The 19,561-nt window shown below is 39.9% G+C and overlaps 1 pseudogene; it reads right to left on the minus strand.

Moving 5' to 3' along the window:
- Positions 1-19,561, minus strand: part of LOC145776957 (uncharacterized) — an 868,661-nt pseudogene that overhangs the window by 296,184 nt on the left and 552,916 nt on the right.

Here is a 19,561-nt window from a genome sequence, read left to right on the forward strand (position 1 = left end):
CTGGTGTAGTCTAAGAAAATTAGTTTTTTCTTGTAATTTTGTTGTCCTTACAATCACCTCGGCAATTGCCGACGCTAATTTCGAAAAGTGTGGTTAGTCTTTCTCACAAAGACTGCGTTTAGCGTCGCTGCAGCAATTAAGCTTTAATAGGTTGGATGTTTTCTTTCTTGCATCTTGCGATCTTATGAGCGCTGCTAAACTAAACAAACTTCTTTTATGTTTTCCTTTGCGACCTAAAAAGCGCGTAACTCGTGATCTGTTATCTTTAAAGTGGCGTCTTCGGATTTGCCGCATTTGTAAAAGCGATTGTTTTTAGTACGTCTTTAGTTTGTATCGGTTATTTTATTGTCATGTTCATTATGATGTCATATTCACATTCCCTTACGCTGACCGGGAACTGAAGTTTGATTGTGACGTAACGAAAGTGAGACCATTCGGAGAAAAGATCAAATTGCCGACGCAAATTTTGAGAAAAGATCAAACGTGGCTTTCTCTCACCAGGAATTGCCAGCTGTGGCAGTTGCCGTAGCAACAACAATGCAGTTTTTGCCGTTTTTCCACGCAGCGTTGTTACGGAATTGCTTTGTTCTGTCGGATACCTAGCGAGAGACATAGCGTAAAACAAGAAGTTGCGCTGCAGTTGGTTGGATAGTCCAGCGTTTAAGAAAAACGAAAATAATTGTAACGAACACTTCATAAGTGGCATGAAAACAGGGTGGGCGAAACATATTTTGCCCACCCTCGTTTCACGACAGGGTGGGCGTCGCCCACCCTGGCCACCCTATTTCGACGCCTATGGGCCTACAGCTATATCCGTACAGAGCCACTTTAGGGGGTAAAAATGTGTGCAATTTTAATGAAAGTGGCCAAATACCAAAACAGCCATCGACTGAGTTTAAGAATATGCTAGCGTATATTACAACTACGGCTACTGTGAAACTGGCCAACTCTGCACTTTACGTTCACTCTGTCTGTTATGCAGTAGACTAGCCTACTAAGACCTTCGTCCTTTAGAATAAAAAAATAACTATGGTCAGTATGATATTAACAAAGTATCATATTGTATTAGCTAGTATTAAGCAAACAAAGTATATATGGTATTCAAAACTGATGAGCAGAGCTGCATGTCAATTTTCTCTAAAACAAGGTCTTTCCAGGGTGCAACCTAGTTCGTACCTTGAACAGTTCGTACCCTGAAAAGATCGAGAGAAAAAATAGAAAAAAGCCAAAGTCGCTGATCACAGTTTAATAGCACAGAGCCGAAGTCGCTGATCGGAGTTTCCCCAAACAATTAGAAACAAACTGGAGGGTTAGGTTTAGCGGAAACTGCGGAAAAATGTTTGCGGAAACTGCGATCAGCGAGGGTTAGAGCATAGATTACTCTATAGTTAGAGTTAAGGTTAGCGGAAACTGCGGAAAAATGTTTGCGGAAACTGCGATCAGCGAGGGTTAGAGCATAGATTACTCTATAGTTGGAGTTAGGGTTAGCGGAAACTGCGGAAAAATGTTTGCGGAAACTGCGATCGGCGACTTCCGCTTTTTTTATTTTTTTTCTCGATCTTTTCAGGGTATGAACTGTTCAGAGTACGAACTAGGTTGCATCTGTCTTTCCATAATATAAATTTCTTATTCCTAAACTGAAGAAATGTTCCTGTTTCATAAAGGAGTGATTGAAAGTTTTTAACATTTTTAATCAAGTAAACAATTCTTCAGGTGGACATGAAGTAGCAAAAAGTGTAGGCCTATTCAGTATGTTTACAGGTTTTTGCAATTTCTATTTTGGGCAGATGCACAAAGGTTTACAAATGATTTCATGTCTGTGGGTGCAAATATTGCTAACCTGTTATGAAGTTGTAGCCTACAAATTAACATAGCCTACTTTATCAGATTGTACTAGTTTTGTAGTTTCCCAAACATTGCTTAATTACATACATTTTTGCCAAAATTAGTGACTTTGTTGATGATAGAGCCCTGGGCAACTGCTTCACCTGCCTATGGCCTAGCACAATTTAATATGCACAAAGCTACATTGGATTAGTCAATGATACCGGTACTAGTCAGTGTATGGATGGTGTGATGTATTGAAATTAACCCATACTCTTACTACTAGCTCTTGTTCTGACAAATTAACTCTTGAAAGCTCTCACTACAATGACAAGGCTACTGTACATATCCAATGTACCGTAGGCCCACAAACTAATCATTTGTATAAAAAGTATCCTCAGACCTCAGTCATGTTTTTAATACAAAAAATAAACCTTAATAATCTCAGAATTGCCTGTTTTGTTTCTTATTATTCCACTTTGCACAAAAAACAACACTGATCACACAAATTTGCTTCAATGGACAATACAAAATACCGTAATGTCTGTTACGGCCAATCTCTGTACAAATCAAACGTCATATAAAACCGTTCAAGTCTACTGAATATTACGTCATGGAAGTTGCTAGAAAATGTGCCAAAATTGCACCATCGTTCATAGACTTGTGTCAAACTTGTTTGGACTTGTTTGGGCCTGTTTAAACAGGAAATATTACATCAGCTTTAAACACCTGTTGGAATGACTTCATAATTGTCTTTCATTTATTGCGTCACAGTTACTTTCTACGTGAATTTGAGATATTGATATCTATTCTGGTCATTCGTAAAATGATTGTTTGAAAGTTGGCCGCACATTTAACTGTTGGCTTAGTGCTTGCTAGCTGGACAAAAGTTCCGTCTTTTATCCAAGTAATCTGTTGTGTAGTGACAGTTTAAGTGGTGTAGGCGTTGCACCCCCTCGTTTTCGGTAGCCTCGGGCTAATTTTACAGGAATACACTGTTTGAAAAGAAGTTCAAGTGTGTGTTTCTTCGGTCATTATATACAGACGAACCGATTAGGGAACTTTATGTTAAAATTTTCCCAAGAAGAGATTATGGTTTACCGCTGTGACCATAAAAAAATAAAAGACGATTCTCTGTCTAGTGTTTGGCACAGAAGCACTTAGAAGCAAAGAAATAATAAAAGAAGATCTTATTGGTTGGTAGTCTAAAGAAGCAAAGAAAATTAAAGACATTTCTTCTCGGTAGGCAACTGAAGAACTTTAAGCTAAAAAGTAAAGACATTTCTTCTCAGTTTGGTACAGAAGAAAAATAACTTTGACATTTATTGGCAAGAAAGAAGATTAAAGGCAATCCATCTGTGCTTGAAGATTCAAGTGGAAGAATCCAAGCAAGTTTTGTGGACGTTTGGACTTCACATACTCGTACAGCTACGGTATCGTGCATTTAAATTCTTTTTTGTATTTTTACGGTCTTTGCAGTTAAGTTTTTTATAACTACTGTAATTTTGTGTGTTTGTGTAACTTAATTTTTTAATTGTTAAATTTAGCCCTAACATTTAATATGTCTACACTCGGTGGTGACAGGGACTCGACCGCCGTCGACTCGACTGAGTTTAAGCCTGATGATGTTCTTTGCGGTCGGGCAGGCCATTCTGGGGAGGGACCCATTAACGATGAGGCTAAGTCAGTTCGAGAGGCCCGGCATCTTAGACGGGATATTTTGACTCAAATTGGGAAACTTTCTGTGGCCCTAGGTTCTTTGAGTGATAAGCAGGAACTGTTAATTTTTAGATCTAACTTATCTACTTTAGAAGAGGAATTAAGGCATTTCCATGCTCTTTTGAGTAAAATTGTTAACTCTGCAATCTTGGCAGAACTTCGTGATAGGGTAGATCCCGAATTTAACTCGTTAAAAAATAACTTCGAACAAAAAGAAAGTGATTTCTCAGATAGGTTAGATGCTGACATACATCCTGAGGATAGCGCCTCAAATGTAAGCACTAGGATGTCTGAGAGCTCGTCACGGATAGTTGCACAAATTAACCTACAGCTAAGACGAGAGGAGCTCCAGATCCAAGCCGAGGCCGAAGCAAGAGCTGCTGAGGCCGAAGCGAGAGCTGCTGAGGCCGCCGCGAGAGCTGAGACCATACGAGTTGAGGCCGAAGCGAGAGCTGCTGAGGCCGCCGCGAGAGCTGAGACCATACGAGTTGAGGCCGAAGCGAGAGCTGCTGAGGCCGCCGCGAGAGCTGAGGCCGTACGAGCTGAGGCTGCCGCGAAAGCCGAAGCGAGAGCTGCTGAGTTCGCATTCAAAGACGCACAGTTGAGGGCTGAACAACGTAAGGAGGTAGCTTTAGCTGAATATCGTTCTGAGTTGGGCTCCCGGCGTAGCTCTAGGAAGGGCTCTTCTAGGCATTCCAGAAGTGAACATCAATCGCAGTTTAATTTACCTAACCTTTTCCAGACGCCTGTTCAATCTGTAAGTGGACCTGTACAATCCACATGTTTTCCAGCTGTTTCAGGAGGTCTCGGGGCCGCGGCTAAGGGTCTTCCGAAGGCTGTAGAGCCAAGGTCTGCAAATTACAACCGAACTCCTCCCCCAGAGCGTACAGGTCACGGGGCCGCCATTAGCAGTAATGCTTTGCCCCCTTCAAAGTTTTCTGCGCCGCTAGTTGCTGATCGCCCAGCTACACGTAATTTGGGTGGTTGTGAGAGGCGTATCGTGTCTCCTGATTTTAACGTGTTTGAGGATCGTGATCGGGCTGTGCATGTGACTGAGCCCACTCAGCCCCTTAAGGGATATAGCTTGTCTTCTCCCGCTAAATCGAGTTCTCAACAGCAGGATTGCTTTTTTGAATACCAAAATAGTAGGACGTTCTTCGATAAGGCGGCCTTGATTGGTTACGATGGTAATAATATGCCATTTGTCTTCTTTAAAAATCGTGTTATGGCCTTGATGGCAGCTTCGCCCTTTAAGGGAACTCGTTTGACTTTGTTGCAAGCAGCTTGTGTTAGAACAGCTGCACAAACGATTGCTAATTTGGTTTCCGACACTCCTGGCTTGTCAGAAGAAGACAGGATAGAAATGTCGTTAGCTCGCTTGTCCCAACGTTTTGGAGTTCGTGGAGGTCTTTTCGCAGAACCAGAAATTAGAAAGTATCGCTATGGTAGCAAATTGACTTCTATCTCTTCCAGTGATTTGAAAGAGTTTAAAGATGAATTGTCGCAGTGTTTGCTTTACGCGAAAGCTTATGGTCAGCGTGATAAATTAGAAGGACGTTTTGTTTTGGATTTGGCTAAACGACTCCCGTTTGACGCTAAGCAGCGTTATCTTGACTTTTTAGGTGATCAGTATGGTAGCACTGAGGAACCTACTTTTCAGAGTTTGTTTGATTTTGTAGTACGGGAGGAAACGCGCAAGTCGACTGATTTTAGCATTATGCTAATGGGCGATTCTGGTGAGTCGCAGCATTTTAAAAAGTTTGGCAAAGGAAAATTGCCTTCATGTCCGGTTAGGCAGACGTCGGTAAAACCCCATGATAATGTGATTTCAGGGAGTTCGCAGTACTCGACTGCTGTTGGCGCACCGCGCGGCGGTGTGGCCAGACATAGTGACATACCGGCGTGTTTTTGTTGTTCGTCACGTGGTCAAGTTGAATATCATTTTTTGTCTAATTGTAAAGAATTTTTGCGCTTGACACCTAAAGATCGGAGAGATGTCATTGTGAAAGCTGGCAAACGCTTGAATTGTTTGCGCCAGCATATGGTTAGAGACTGTAATCATGCAAATAACTGTCGTAAGTGTGGACCTACCAACGATAGGAAACACTATTTTCTTCTGCATGATTTTTATGTGACGTCACGTGATTCTCTGGATTTGGTCGGTAAAGATGAGGCTGGTGCCAGAGTTCCTGTGCGTAATGTTAAGATTGGAAATGTTAAAGCAGCCTTTAACCGCGTTACTGCTGCTCGTGTTTTGAATCCAATGACTGGCAAATCGAAGTTGGTGTATTGTCAGCATGATCCTGGTTCGCAGTTGACCTTTGTTTCGAGTGACTTGGTGTGCGAACTTGGTCTTAAACCGTATGATAAAGCGTCGTTTAAAATGGATACTCTGGCTGGTCAGAAACCTACTTGTGCTGACCTTGTTAAACTCAACATCCAGTCGTTAGAGACTGATGAACTGTTTTGTGATATAATCTCGGTGGTTAACCCAGCTTGGGCTGACGATGTTAAAACTTTACCCCATAAACAAGATTTAAGTGGTTTCCGTCATTTTCATGACGTGAATATGTTTCATTTGAATGATTGTAGTACTGTAGATGTACTGATTGGCAACGACAACGCTTATTTGATGTGTGCAAAAGAAGAGCGTGTTGGTGACAATCGTAGTGAACCGCATGCTTTGCTCACTCCTCTCGGTTGGTTGGCTTGTGGTGGTAAGTCACCCTTAGTTGAAAGCGTTGCTAAAGTGTGCAGAGTGCAGACGTCTTCAGAGTCGGATGTCATCTCTGGCTTTCAGCGTAAAATTGAGTCTCGCGATATGGAAATAGCAGACCTGAATAAAGTCATTCAGGATTTGACTTTGCAAAATGAAACCTGTGAATTGTCTCGCAATGATATTTTGGCTAGAGAACTTGTCGAACCGAATATTGAGTTGAAAGATGGTCGATTTGAGATACCTGTTCCGTTGAAGGAAGATATTGATCTACCTAACAATTTTGTGTTGGCGTCAGATAGAGCTGCTGCTTTAAGAAAGAAAGCTTTAAAACAACCTGAACTTCGTGATTTCCTTACTGACACCATGAAAGATCTTAAATCTAATGGCTATATTGAGCGTGCGGGTGAAGCAGGAAATGTCAAGGGATTTGAATGGTATTTACCATACTTTGTGACGTCACAATTAAAAAAGCGCATTGTTTACGATGGCAAGTCTGAATTTCGAGGAACTTGTGTTAATGATGTAATGTTTTCGGGTCCTGACTTGTTAAACCCTCTGGTAGATGTCTTGGCTAGATTTCGGCTTGGTAGATTTGGTCTCATGGCTGATGTGACTAAATGCTTCTTTCAAATAATGTTACCTGAGTCGCAAAGGGATTTGTTTCGTATATTGTGGTTTGAAGATGATGACCTTGAAAATGGTAGGATGGTACCATTTCGTTTTTGTGTACACCCTTGGGGAATAAAGAGTAGCCCGTATATCGCTTGCTTGGCTGTAAAGAAAATGATCGAGCAGAATCCCAGCAGTGCTGGTGAATTGACTCTCTGCAATATTGCAAATAATATGTACATGGATGATTTTATATTTTCGGCTGATAGCTTAGAGGAAGCTCAGCAAATCACTCATGAATCAATTGCTTTGTTTGATAGCCGTGGGTTTAAACTTGTTAAGTGGAGTGCTAACAAGGAGGCTATGATTGTCTTGTCAAATTTGGATAATGAGATGCTTTCACCTTTGATTCGTGACATTGACTTTCAGACTGAAAATATGACTTTGCCATCAGCGAAGACATTGGGTTGTGTGTGGCAAACCGAGTCTGACGAGATGCGTATCGCATGTTCCTTAAAGCCCTTAGCTAAACACACGCGCCGAAGTATGCTCAGTCAGCTTGGACAAAATTTTGATCCGCTAGGCTTTGGAGCGCCATTTTTTCTAAAAGCACGCTTTATACTTCAGCAATTGGCGATAGACAAGTTTGATTGGGACACCGAGGTCCCTGATAGCTTTGTTAAAGAGTGGGAGTCGTGGCTTCGCTCTTTGGACCTGCTTAAGGATTTTTCGTTACCGAGATGGTATTTTGCAAACTCTGGTGTGTGCAGTCCGGATGATATTGTTTCATATCAATTGCATGGGTTTAGTGATGCTTCGAATCAAGCTTTCTCTTCTGTTGTTTACTTACGTAGACTGGTTAACGGAGTTCCGAGTGTGTCTTTCGTTCTGGGTAAATCTACCATTGTTGTAAAAAATCAGTTTTCTTGGCCGATAGCTAGGAAAGAGCTTGTTGCCGCTTTGAATACAGCAAGACTCGTGAAGCAGGCCTACGAGGCATTGAAGATGCCCGACTGCAGTAAGTATTTTTGGTGTGATTCTCGGACTGTGTTGCAGTGGGTTAAGAACCCTGATTTACGTTTGAATAAGTTTATTACGCGTCGAGTTGAGCATATTTTATTGTTGTCTGGAGCCCAGGATTGGCGTTTTTGCCCTACCGATATGAACCCAGCTGATGTTGGCACAAGGCCAAATCTTATTACAAAGAAAGAGTTTCGAGAGTTGTGGTTAAATGGTTCTAGTCTTTTCTATCAGTGTGAAGAAATTCCATCTGTAGAAAACCCCACTCCAGTACCTGTCCATAGCCTATATCTTCGTGACGAAGAGGGGTCGCTTGACGTTGCACAGGGTGGCCTTCACAGATTGATCGAGGCCGCACCTTCTTTGTATGTTATGAAAAAGAGAATTGCTTATTTGGTTGCTTTTGTTGAATTTTTGTGCTGTAAAACGAGAAAGCGTAGCTTTATGAAGCCAAAACTGGACGCCTCTTATCTTAATAGAGCCTTAGACTTAACTGTGAAGTTTGTTCAGAAGAGCGTGTATGGCGATGTGTTACATTTAATGACCAAACGATCGCCGGATGCACTTGAGGAAGTGATAAAGCGGGGTAGTGTTGGCGCTTCGCAACGTGAGAAGGAACGCTTGAAGGAATTGCGTTCACTTAAAAAGTACAGACCTTGTGTAGATGATGCTGGTGTAATCCGCATTGAAGGGCGCTTAAGTAATTCTCCCGAGATTTCTCTAGAAGCAAAGCATCCGATTGTTTTGCCTTCGAAACACCCCTTCACTAGGCTTGTTGTACTGTCGCATCATAATCGAAATGCGCACTGTGGAGTACAGCACACTTTGTTGTCTACGCGACAGAAGTTTTGGATCGCTAATGGTAATGCTTCCGTGAAGAGGTATCTTAATGATTGTGGTGTATGTGCGATTGAGAAAGCTCGGCCTATAAGGCAGCTCATGTCTGATTTACCTTTGTCTCGCACAACTGCCCATAGGAAACCCTTTTTTGATTGCGGCTTAGACTATCTTGGACCATTGACCTTTGTTGAAGGTAGGAGTCACAAAAAAGCTTGGGGACTCTTATTCACATGTATGGCATCTCGCGCTATTCATGTTGAGCTGGTCACGTCATTGTCGCTGAGTGATTTTTTACTTGCCTTTACAAGGTTTACAGATTTACGTGGGCAGGTTAATGCTATCTATTCCGATAATGGAAGTACCTTTCAGGCAGCATCTAAGAAGTTACCCGAGTTGATAGAATCAGCTGAATTTCACAACGCCCTGAGACAGAGAGAGATAAACTGGGAATTTATACCTCCGTATGCTCCGGCGCAAGGTGGCGCCTGGGAGGCAATGGTAAAACAATTTAAAATCGCATTTTTTCACATTTTGGACTCTTCAATTCGTAAGCCCAATTTTATTGAACTGCTTACGTACACAGGCAGTGCCGTTCGGATCGTGAACGAACGCCCTTTGGTACCTTTGAGTGACGACCCTAGGGATTTTACTGTCATCACTCCTGCCTCACTTTTGACCCCATACTTAGACCCATACTGTGCTGTTGGGCAACCACATGATCGTGACCAATTAAGAAGGGATTATCGGTTCAATTTGTCACTTTCTCAGCAGTTTTGGAATAAATGGATCGATTTTTACTTGCCAGGTCTTCAGGGCCGGAAAAAATGGCTAAAAATGGCCGAGAATTTGGAGCCTGGTCAACTTGTAGTGGTAGGTTCTCTCCAAGACATTGGTAAACGTGGGAAGTATCAACTTGGGAGGGTGCATGAGGTAGTTCCACAAATTAGGAAAGGGAAGCCTGTGGTTCGTAGAGCCAAAGTTGCCGTCTGCAACTATGATGAGAGTACGGGGAAAGTGAAAGTAGACTACGTGTTGAGGGATATTTCGTGCCTCGCCCCCGTAAAGAACACCTAAGTGTTAGGGTTTGAGCCTGGTTTTGTCTGCGGTGGCCGATACTTGTCTGAGCCCGGAACAGTCGGTTATTATCGCAACTATTGTATATAGCGCCATTTAGCGTGTACCTATGGTACCAATTTCATGTATCGTCGTGTTTATTCTTATTGCTGTTCATTCTTTGCATGCCCTTTGTATTTGCGTATTAACTTAAACGTGAGTGATTCAAAAAATTTGTGTATCGTGTGTTTTATTCATTGGCTCACGATTGTCCTTCAATTCTTTTTTAGTTATGCCATGTTAGACTGTCATAACTAGGGGCCGCTATGTTACGGCCAATCTCTGTACAAATCAAACGTCATATAAAACCGTTCAAGTCTACTGAATATTACGTCATGGAAGTTGCTAGAAAATGTGCCAAAATTGCACCATCGTTCATAGACTTGTGTCAAACTTGTTTGGACTTGTTTGGGCCTGTTTAAACAGGAAATATTACATCAGCTTTAAACACCTGTTGGAATGACTTCATAATTGTCTTTCATTTATTGCGTCACAGTTACTTTCTACGTGAATTTGAGATATTGATATCTATTCTGGTCATTCGTAAAATGATTGTTTGAAAGTTGGCCGCACATTTAACTGTTGGCTTAGTGCTTGCTAGCTGGACAAAAGTTCCGTCTTTTATCCAAGTAATCTGTTGTGTAGTGACAGTTTAAGTGGTGTAGGCGTTGCACCCCCTCGTTTTCAGTAGCCTCGGGCTAATTTTACAGGAATACACTGTTTGAAAAGAAGTTCAAGTGTGTGTTTCTTCGGTCATTATATACAGACGAACCGATTAGGGAACTTTATGTTAAAATTTTCCCAAGAAGAGATTATGGTTTACCGCTGTGACCAATGTCTTATAAACCTAGTCTAAATCCACTTGTAAAGTATTTAAATGTGTATTTGCAGATAGCCTACAGAAAACCAGCATGCAAAAGACGTTCATTAGCCTTTCTGTCCCTATTGCACAACTAAACTTCATTACTTAACTAGTCTTCAACGTGCAGCCAACCACCAACTGCCCTGTTTAAACGGTAGACACTTTTACGTATTGCACTGCCCGAAAAGGTAACCGCAACCATGCGTGACATACGACATCGCTGACGTTGGTAGCGCTATCATGCGTGACATGACTCAACACGTGATTAACTGGTCGTCTTTATCGAAAGATTTTGATACAAAGAAATTTAACTGCATGCATCGCCACAACCAACATTGCCTAATGGTTAGGGCAGAGGAGTAATAATTTCGATTGCATGGGTTCGATTCCCACCCTCTGCTAATACTATTTTTTCTTCTTCAACTGAACTGAGTGCAAGAAGAATCGTAGTGACTGCAAACAATGGAGTTTATGAGAAAAGTTGTGACTAAAACACCAGTAATGTCATATACGATACGCATGGTTGCGGTTGCCTCTTCGGGCAGTGCAGTACGTAAAAGTGCCTACCTGTTTAAACTTTGAATCAGGGATGCCAGCGACAAATTTCCAATAAACTTAGATTGTGTGCTAAAAAAAACCCAGATGAGGCAAAAAAAACCCAGGTCCAGAAAATATGTAGTAAAGCGGTTAAAAAAACCTAAACAAATACTACTGCAATATTAGTCATCCACATTTTCATAAAGTTGGATCATTTCTTCCTTCCTTCCATCATGTGCCTCACTAACTGCAGTAGCTGATGCAAAAAACATTACCGGTACCTTATCATTTTTGTGTCGGCTGCATAGTCGAGTGGTGAGAGCCCTGAAACGGCAATCGAAAGGGCGCCGGTTCGACACCGCCAAATCTTCAACCACGAGGTGTAGCCTAAGCCTGAATACCACAAACAACCATCATTTTTGTGTTGCAGTATGGACCATTTATTGAAGATCCCAGTGTCTTAATACCGTGCAAGCTTTGTACAAAGTTAAAAACCAAAAAAACCTAGATTTGCCTAAATTTGAAATAAAAAAACTTAAAACCCAGATGTGGTCAAAAAAACCCAGATCTAGGTGGAAAAACCAAGCTCTGGCATCCTTGCTTTGAATACTTGAATGCCAAACAGTGACACTACTGTGCGCAGAAGTGCTCTCGCGAGGTCACGTGATTTCATATCCCGGTACTCACTATATCCCCGCCTATAAGGAAAAAAAGATAGGGGCTTACCACTCCACTTTGTTCGAAAAGATGGAATGAAGACTCAATAATGGTAGCCTACGTGTCTTACGTTTTGTTGTAGACTCGCAGTGTAAAAGCTGTTTCTACTTGGAAAGATTTCGTGGTGTTTGTTCATCTTTGCAAAAGTAACCTAGGTCTTCTAGCTTTTCCTAATCAAACTCCAGCTAACCCTTCACATTGTTGGCAGTCAAAGACGGAGTCCGAAAAGATTGTGGAGTTAAATTATTTTGTTTTTGATTCGAATTCACAACCATAGTTTGAAAACCATTTAAGTCATCGTAATAAAAAAATAAGGGTCCGAAAGTGGATTTTGCAGAGGGGGAGAGATAGTGCTTACACGACCCTGCTGTTATGTTGTGGTAAGTATTAATTTTGCATTGGTGACAAGTTATAAAATTAATCAGAACTTAACAACATGGATAATTACTGTAAGTGATGAAAGGGAGATTTTGCTATGGTGGATGCAGAGACCGAATTAATTAAAGGGATGCAGAACACACGTATTCACTTCGGGGAAAACCCATTTTTATTGGTGATTTCTTTTTATAAACCGCAATGGAATCACAAGTAATTCACATTTCACAACACTGGGCAGATAAAGAACTATGGGTCTCCGATCAGGTGTGGCTGAAATATTGATGCGAAGGTAACGTAGTCTGATCCGCATTGGAAAGTAAATTAACGTATGGTGAATCGTTTGTGACGAAGTTTTTTACAAGATAAACTGACAACACAGTCAATGTTTTTCAAATTAAGGAATGGAGAGCTAAACATATGAATTGTTATAATAATAATAATGGTGTTGCAAACACAGCAGTTAGATTATTACTTAGGCTATTGAAACAATAGCAAAGAACAGATTGAAAGGATGTGATGTGTAAGCTTTTTTGACTTTTTTGCTGTTTATCAAATTTTATTAGAATTTGCGAGACTGTTAGGGTCTACTGGGTAATATGGGAAGGATTTTGGTTAATTTTTGTTTAAAAATCTTATAAAATCTTAACAGATGAAGTGATATTTAAAAAAAATTGCAATATAACATTTGATATGTGTAGAATATGTCATACGTATTTAAAATATTCAAAAATATTTACTTATATACCGGTACCGTACCTTGTAGGCCTATCATTTTGAACCTGTATTTTGGTACCCAGGCTTCGGGTAAAATGGGTACCGGTATATCATGTACCGGTATATACTCAGTCAGTATATTACCCGACCTGTTTTATTAGGATGCAACCTAGTTCGTACCCTGAACAATTTGTACCCTCAGTTCGTACCCTGAAAAGATCGAGAGAAAAATTAAAAAAAAGCGGAAGTCGCTGATCGCAGTTTCCGCAAACATTTTAAAATTTTCCCCCTGAAAAGATAGCACAAAGCCGAAGTCGCTGATCGCAGTTTCCGCTCACTGTAACCCTTACCTTAACGCTAACCCTCGCTCATCGCAGTTTCCGCAAACATTTTTCCGCAGTTTCCGCTAACCCTAACCATAGACTAATCTATGCTCTAACCCTAACCTTCGCTGATCACAGTTTCCGCAAACATTTTTCCGTAGTTTCCGCTAACCCTAACTCTAACCATAGAGTAATCTATGCTCTAACCCTAACCCTTGCTGATCGCAGTTTCCGCAAACATTTTTCCGCAGTTTTGCAGTTTTCACTTACCCTAACTCGGCCCTAACTCTAACAATCGAGTAATCTATGCTCTAACCCTAACCCTCGCTGATCGCAGTTTCCGCAAACATTTTTCCGCAGCTTTCGCTAACCGCAGTTTTCGCTAACCTTTACCCTAACCATAAAGTAGTCTATGCTCTTACCCTAACCCTCGCTGATTGCAAATTCTGCAAATAGTTTTTCGCAGTTTCATTTTTCCGCAGTTTCCGCTAACCCTAACCCTCGAGTTTGTTTGCGGAAACTCCGATCAGCGAGTTCGGCTTTGTGAGCACTATTAAACTGCAATCAGCGACTTCGGCTTTTTTTAATTTTTTCTCTCGATCTTTTTAGGGTACAAACTGAGGGTACGAACTAGGTTGCACCCGTTCTATTAGACTATGGAAAAAGAACCATAAACACAAGCATACAAAATAATCAGGTAACAAGTTTTTTAACATCAAATATCAACTTTCCAAGCAGCATAAAAGTTTGGAACAATACCCAAATAAGCGTCTTGCACAAAAAATACTTCGAAATCAATAAATGGATTAATTAAACACTTTTTCTCCCTTTTTTTTGTACTAAATTATAGCTGTTGGTATAAATAACTATCACTAAAAGCAGCTTTATATTTTAACAACAACAAATGATGCAATCATTAAAATAATATAATTACCCGTTATATCTCAGGTACCGTACCTATTTTACCCCTTTAGACCCTACCAACATTTTCTTTTGAGATACCGGTACACTATGATTCTAATTAATACTTCATTTCAATCACAGCCATGACAGAAAATCCTACGGTACTTTACATAAATCAAGTAAAAGAGTGTTTGTCATATACGGTACCCCCCAAATCAATCAAAATTTAAAATCAGGAATGCATTGCATATCTAATCTATGTATTGTATATATACTAAAATTACCAACGTTACCAATTCAATTATCATGAATTAAACCAACACTGGAACGCAGACTTGGCAAAGGGAGGAGATGTTACCACTGACCCAAAAGATACCACAGACCAAACAGATAAGAATGGGTAACAGTAAACATGATCATCACGGGTGCAACCTAGTTTGTACCCTGAACAGTTCGTACCCTGAAAAGATTGAGAGAAAAAATAGCACAAAGCCGAAGTCGTTGAACGCAGTTTCCGCAAACAAGCAAACTGAAAAGATCGAGAGAAAAAAATACAACAAAGCCGAAGTCGCTGATTGCAGTTCCCGTTTTTCAGCAAACATTTTAAAATTTCCGGTAATGATCCAAAGAGTTTGCCGAAGTCCTGATCGCAGTTTCAGCAAACATTTTAAAATGGTTAGGAAAAGATCAAGAAAAAAAAATTAAAAATAGCCAAAGTCGCTGATCGGAGTTTCGGAAAACAAACAAACTGAAAAGATCGAGGGAAAAAAATAGAACAAAGCCGAGTCGCTGATCGTAGTTTTCGTTTTTCCGCAGTTTCCGCAAACATTTTATAGTTTCTGGTAATGATCCTAAGAGTTTGCCGAAGTCACTGATCGCAGTTTTTGCAAACATTTTAAAAAGGGTTAGGGTTAGGAAGCAATCTAGAGAAAAAAATGAAAAAAGCCGAAGTCGCTGATTGGTGTTTCCGCAAACAAACAAACTGAAAAGATCGAGAGAAAAATAGAACCGTTTTTCTGCAGTTTTTGCAAACATTTTAAAAGGGTTAGAGTTGATCAGAGTTTCTGCAAGCATTTTAAAATTTCCGGTAATGATCCTAAGAGTTTTTGTTTGTTTGCGGAAACTGCGATCAGCGACTTCGGCTTTTTTAAATTTTTTCTCTTGATCTTTTCAGGGTACAAACTGAAGGTACGAATTGTTCAGGGTACGAACTAGGTTGCATCCATCATCACTAGGGCCATTTTTATAATGACCTATAAAAAAAATTTTTGATTTTATTTTGACTGCAATGAAATTGCTTATTTGTAGAGGGCACAGTTCTTCCTTGAATTGATATCAGTTACCGGTACCCAAACATAATATTATGTCGATTTCAGACCCAAACGTAATATTTTGTTGAAGAGTTAATATATTAGGCTATAAAAGTGCGTTGTGTTTTTTGGCAATAGGAAAATTTCGACAAATCTGTCTAACTTTTGCTGAAGACGATTTAGCTTGCTTAGGCATTTTTGTGTTACAGAATGTCAGTAGGCTATATCTAAAATCCAAACTGTTGATCTTCGAAAATACCACGTTTGTGAAGAGGGAGTGTTTTATAAAAATTATATAAATACCGGTACGTAACAATGCACAAAAAAATGGACAATTTGCGATAACTATAAACTTCTTAAAAACAGTCTCCTAGGTGCTGAAAACAACTTTATTCTTTGTTTCGTGGATAAACAAGGTCCTTGAAAAAAAAATATGGACTTTATTGACTTTTGCAGGCCCTAATCATCACCAAACATGCCTGCACTGCCCAAATACTATATAGGTGGGGCACTCTTATCAACCCTGAATGCCCACACTGCAAATTAGGGATGGGCAAAATAGAATAATTAGCTATTCTAGAATACTGAAACCGAATATAGAAGACAGATATCTATTCTAGAATAATTGACCGTTTTTACCATAAACACATTTTAATGATTTTACAAAAACAATGAACATCACAAAATTGCTTATTGCAGTGTAACACATTTAGGCTTTTTAAATGTTCACCAGTCAAACTGGATCTCATCTTGGTGGCAGTTAGTGTTGGGCGATATATCGAATTAAAATTTTCGATACGATATCTTTTCAGTATCGATATTTATTTCAATTTCGTTCAATATTTTAACTATCACAGCCCTAACTCATAACTGCAAACCCTTACAAAAACGTTGCCGAGGCCAAACGGCAAAAGTTGAAATTGCCTCGGCAATTGCTGTGAACGTTTATTACAAAAAAAATTGTACCAAAACATGTAAAAGGAAAAGCGAAAAATATACTAGAGTATTCTATCTCGACCGCTCTGTTTGATTTGTTGTGATGTAATAATGCCAAAAGTAGCGATAAAGCGAGCAACGTGATACGCATGCGGATACGGTAATTCACGTTAAATAACTCACGGGGAGGAAAAGTAAGTTAATTTTGGGTTGATTCAACGTTCGAGTCAGCACAAATCGATTTAATTTTGCCGGTGGGTTATATTTCGTAACAACAATGCCCAAAAAGAAATTTACGTTTGTTTTACATTAATTCGACATCTAGCGACGTTGAATAATCATAAAATAACGTTAATTGCTCAACCAGGTACCAGTTACAAATTAATAGCTCCCTGTGAGAAGATTGCCTCGATTTATGTGTGCACTAACATAGTTTCGGCACAATTGGGATACTGCGAGCAACACAAAGTCTATTTGATAAAGAACTAGCTGTCAGAATCGGAATCATCAGATGCTGCATCTGACGCGGAGGATAAGGTTGTCGCGTCATCACTGGAATCAGACACATCAAGAGGCTCATCGCTTGGCTGTAAATCTACACTGTCTTTGCCGTTCGCAATGAAGCGTCCACGTTTTGCGGCTTTCGTGCTTTGATACCCATCCACACGCCTCTTTCGCAGAGCTTCATCAGGGTATTGACTAAGGAACAAATCTATGGCTGTGGCATAACGACTGGCAGGAATGTCTAACCCTAACCTTACAAGCACTCGTGTGGTCTTGCATTTTTATTGCTGACGCTAATTTCAAAGACTGAGAAACTCTTTTCTTAATTAGAACAAAAATATCGAAATATCGAGTATTTTTTCAAGCATCGCTAGTGGCAGTTACACAAAAATATTGCGCTTGACAAGAAAGATCTTTTTAATGCGAACAATGAAACTCGTACATTTTTCCTATGCCGGATTGTACTAAATCGATGAACAATTCTACTTTCGCTGCAGCGAATTCGTTGCGACCAGATGGAGCGGTACGGAGTCGATCGTTAAAGCGGTTTCAATTATCTGATTTCATATGCACTTTGAAACCGGTTAGGCTTCACAACCGGTTATTCTATATTCGGTATTCTATTTTGCCCATCCCTACTGCGAATCCAGCATTCACAATGTTGATCACTTTGTCAAGGATTGCTCAGCCACCAAAATCAGTGGCAGATATGGAGCATTATAGCAGTACACACATGTTAATTTATTTAATGCTAAATTTAATGTTCCCAAGCTCCATGACTTACTGTAATTGAACTTGAATCATGCTAATTTCATGTACAAATATAAAAGTGAACTTCTACCTAATTGCTTCAGTGCTTATTTTAATGATTTAAATAATATCTAATCATCATAATACTCGCCACAAAATAAAATCTCAATATTTGTTTTACCTAGAATTTACAATAACTCCGGCAAAAAATGCTACAGTATATACTTGGAACTTCTGGCATGAGGTAAAGTTACTTCAGAAATTAAATGTTTATCTCCCTTTTCATGCAAAAAGCATATCGAACATATTTGATTGGTTGTAACTCTCGTTAATGCAACTCTATTGTGTAGTTTTTCGGTGGAATTGATCTTGCAGTGCTGTGGGCTTTTGGGATCTGATTTGTGTTTTGTTTGATTTCTGTATGTTATGTTTTTGTTATGTTTGTTATGATATAATTTTGATATAATAAAGAGGTGATTTTCTTTAACCATAGGCAGATAAAACCAAGCAACCACACGGCATTAAACATCATACATTACTGATTAGAGTGAACATAAAACTATAAACTACGAACGTTTTCGGCCATACTCAAGTTAGCCCTTCTCAAGTAACGAAAATAACTGATTTTACAATAAAATCCGTTATTTCGCGATGCCCCCAAAATCAGGAGACGAAGTGTTGTGGGGACGAAATAGGTTGAATCCTTAAACATTTTTAACCATGACGTCATTGCATAGCATGAACAATTGTTGCAAGATTGTAATTTCCAGCGCATTCTAGCGTTCATCTACAAAAATTTAATACTGTATCTCTTAGCTTTGATTTAAGCAGGAAAGCATTCAATTTTTACGTTGCTTCAACTATTGATGACATTGAAGCAGCATAATAATGGTGAATTATTTGCTAAGAATGGATGGGAGTACGGTACTTCTACACTAATCACGCCCAACTTAGTTCAAGTCTTACGTCACAATCAGTGGCGTAGCCAGGGGGGGGGAGAGTTTTGGGGGTTACAACCCTCCCTTTTGGCATGCGTGTGACGTCACGATATTTAGAATAATGCTTTCAGTCTAAAAAAAAAATTGCCTAATATTAAACAAAACTGCATTAAAAGAGCGAGTTTTGCCAATACCAAACATTCAAATATCTCAGCCAGGAATTAGCAACAACAAAACATAGTGACTTAGCTTTATTTCCGAAAAATGCCGAAGAAAACATGATCTTATCCTTTTGCTATGCCACAGGACAGCACCATTTTACAGGAATATTCATACCCACAATTTTGTTGAAAATGCTCTCAGAATGCACCAAATTCAAAGTAATTTTTCAAAATTTTCTGGGGGAGGCCCCCCAAACCCCCCGCTGCTGGGTCGTCAAATCCCCCCTTTCAAAATTTCTGGCTACGCCACTGGCCACAATGTCTGGCTTTGATAATCCCAGTAATATTGATAAGACAAGGTTGGTTACAAAAGTAGATTATACCAGTAGGCTATTACAGCAAGATGCAGCAAAGTTTGTTAAGTTTTGGTATTACACTATGAAAGAAAAGGCCCAGTGGAAATTCTACTTGCTCTTCACCATTTTTGCTCACAAGAAATGCAAAAATACACCTAAGGAAAAAAGCCTAGTAAAATGTTTCATAACAGAAAGCATTAACATTAGTGCAGAAGTTTTCCCACTTGTGCCCAGAGCATTGTGACGCAAGAAGCCACACAACCTCGCTCGGTGGAAGTTAATTAGTTATGTGACGTATTGGGAAGCTACAGGGCGCTTTGACTCTTCA

The sequence above is a fragment of the Aplidium turbinatum genome, chromosome 9 (assembly GCF_918807975.1).
Source record: "Aplidium turbinatum chromosome 9, kaAplTurb1.1, whole genome shotgun sequence".
Lineage (NCBI taxonomy): Eukaryota > Metazoa > Chordata > Ascidiacea > Aplousobranchia > Polyclinidae > Aplidium > Aplidium turbinatum.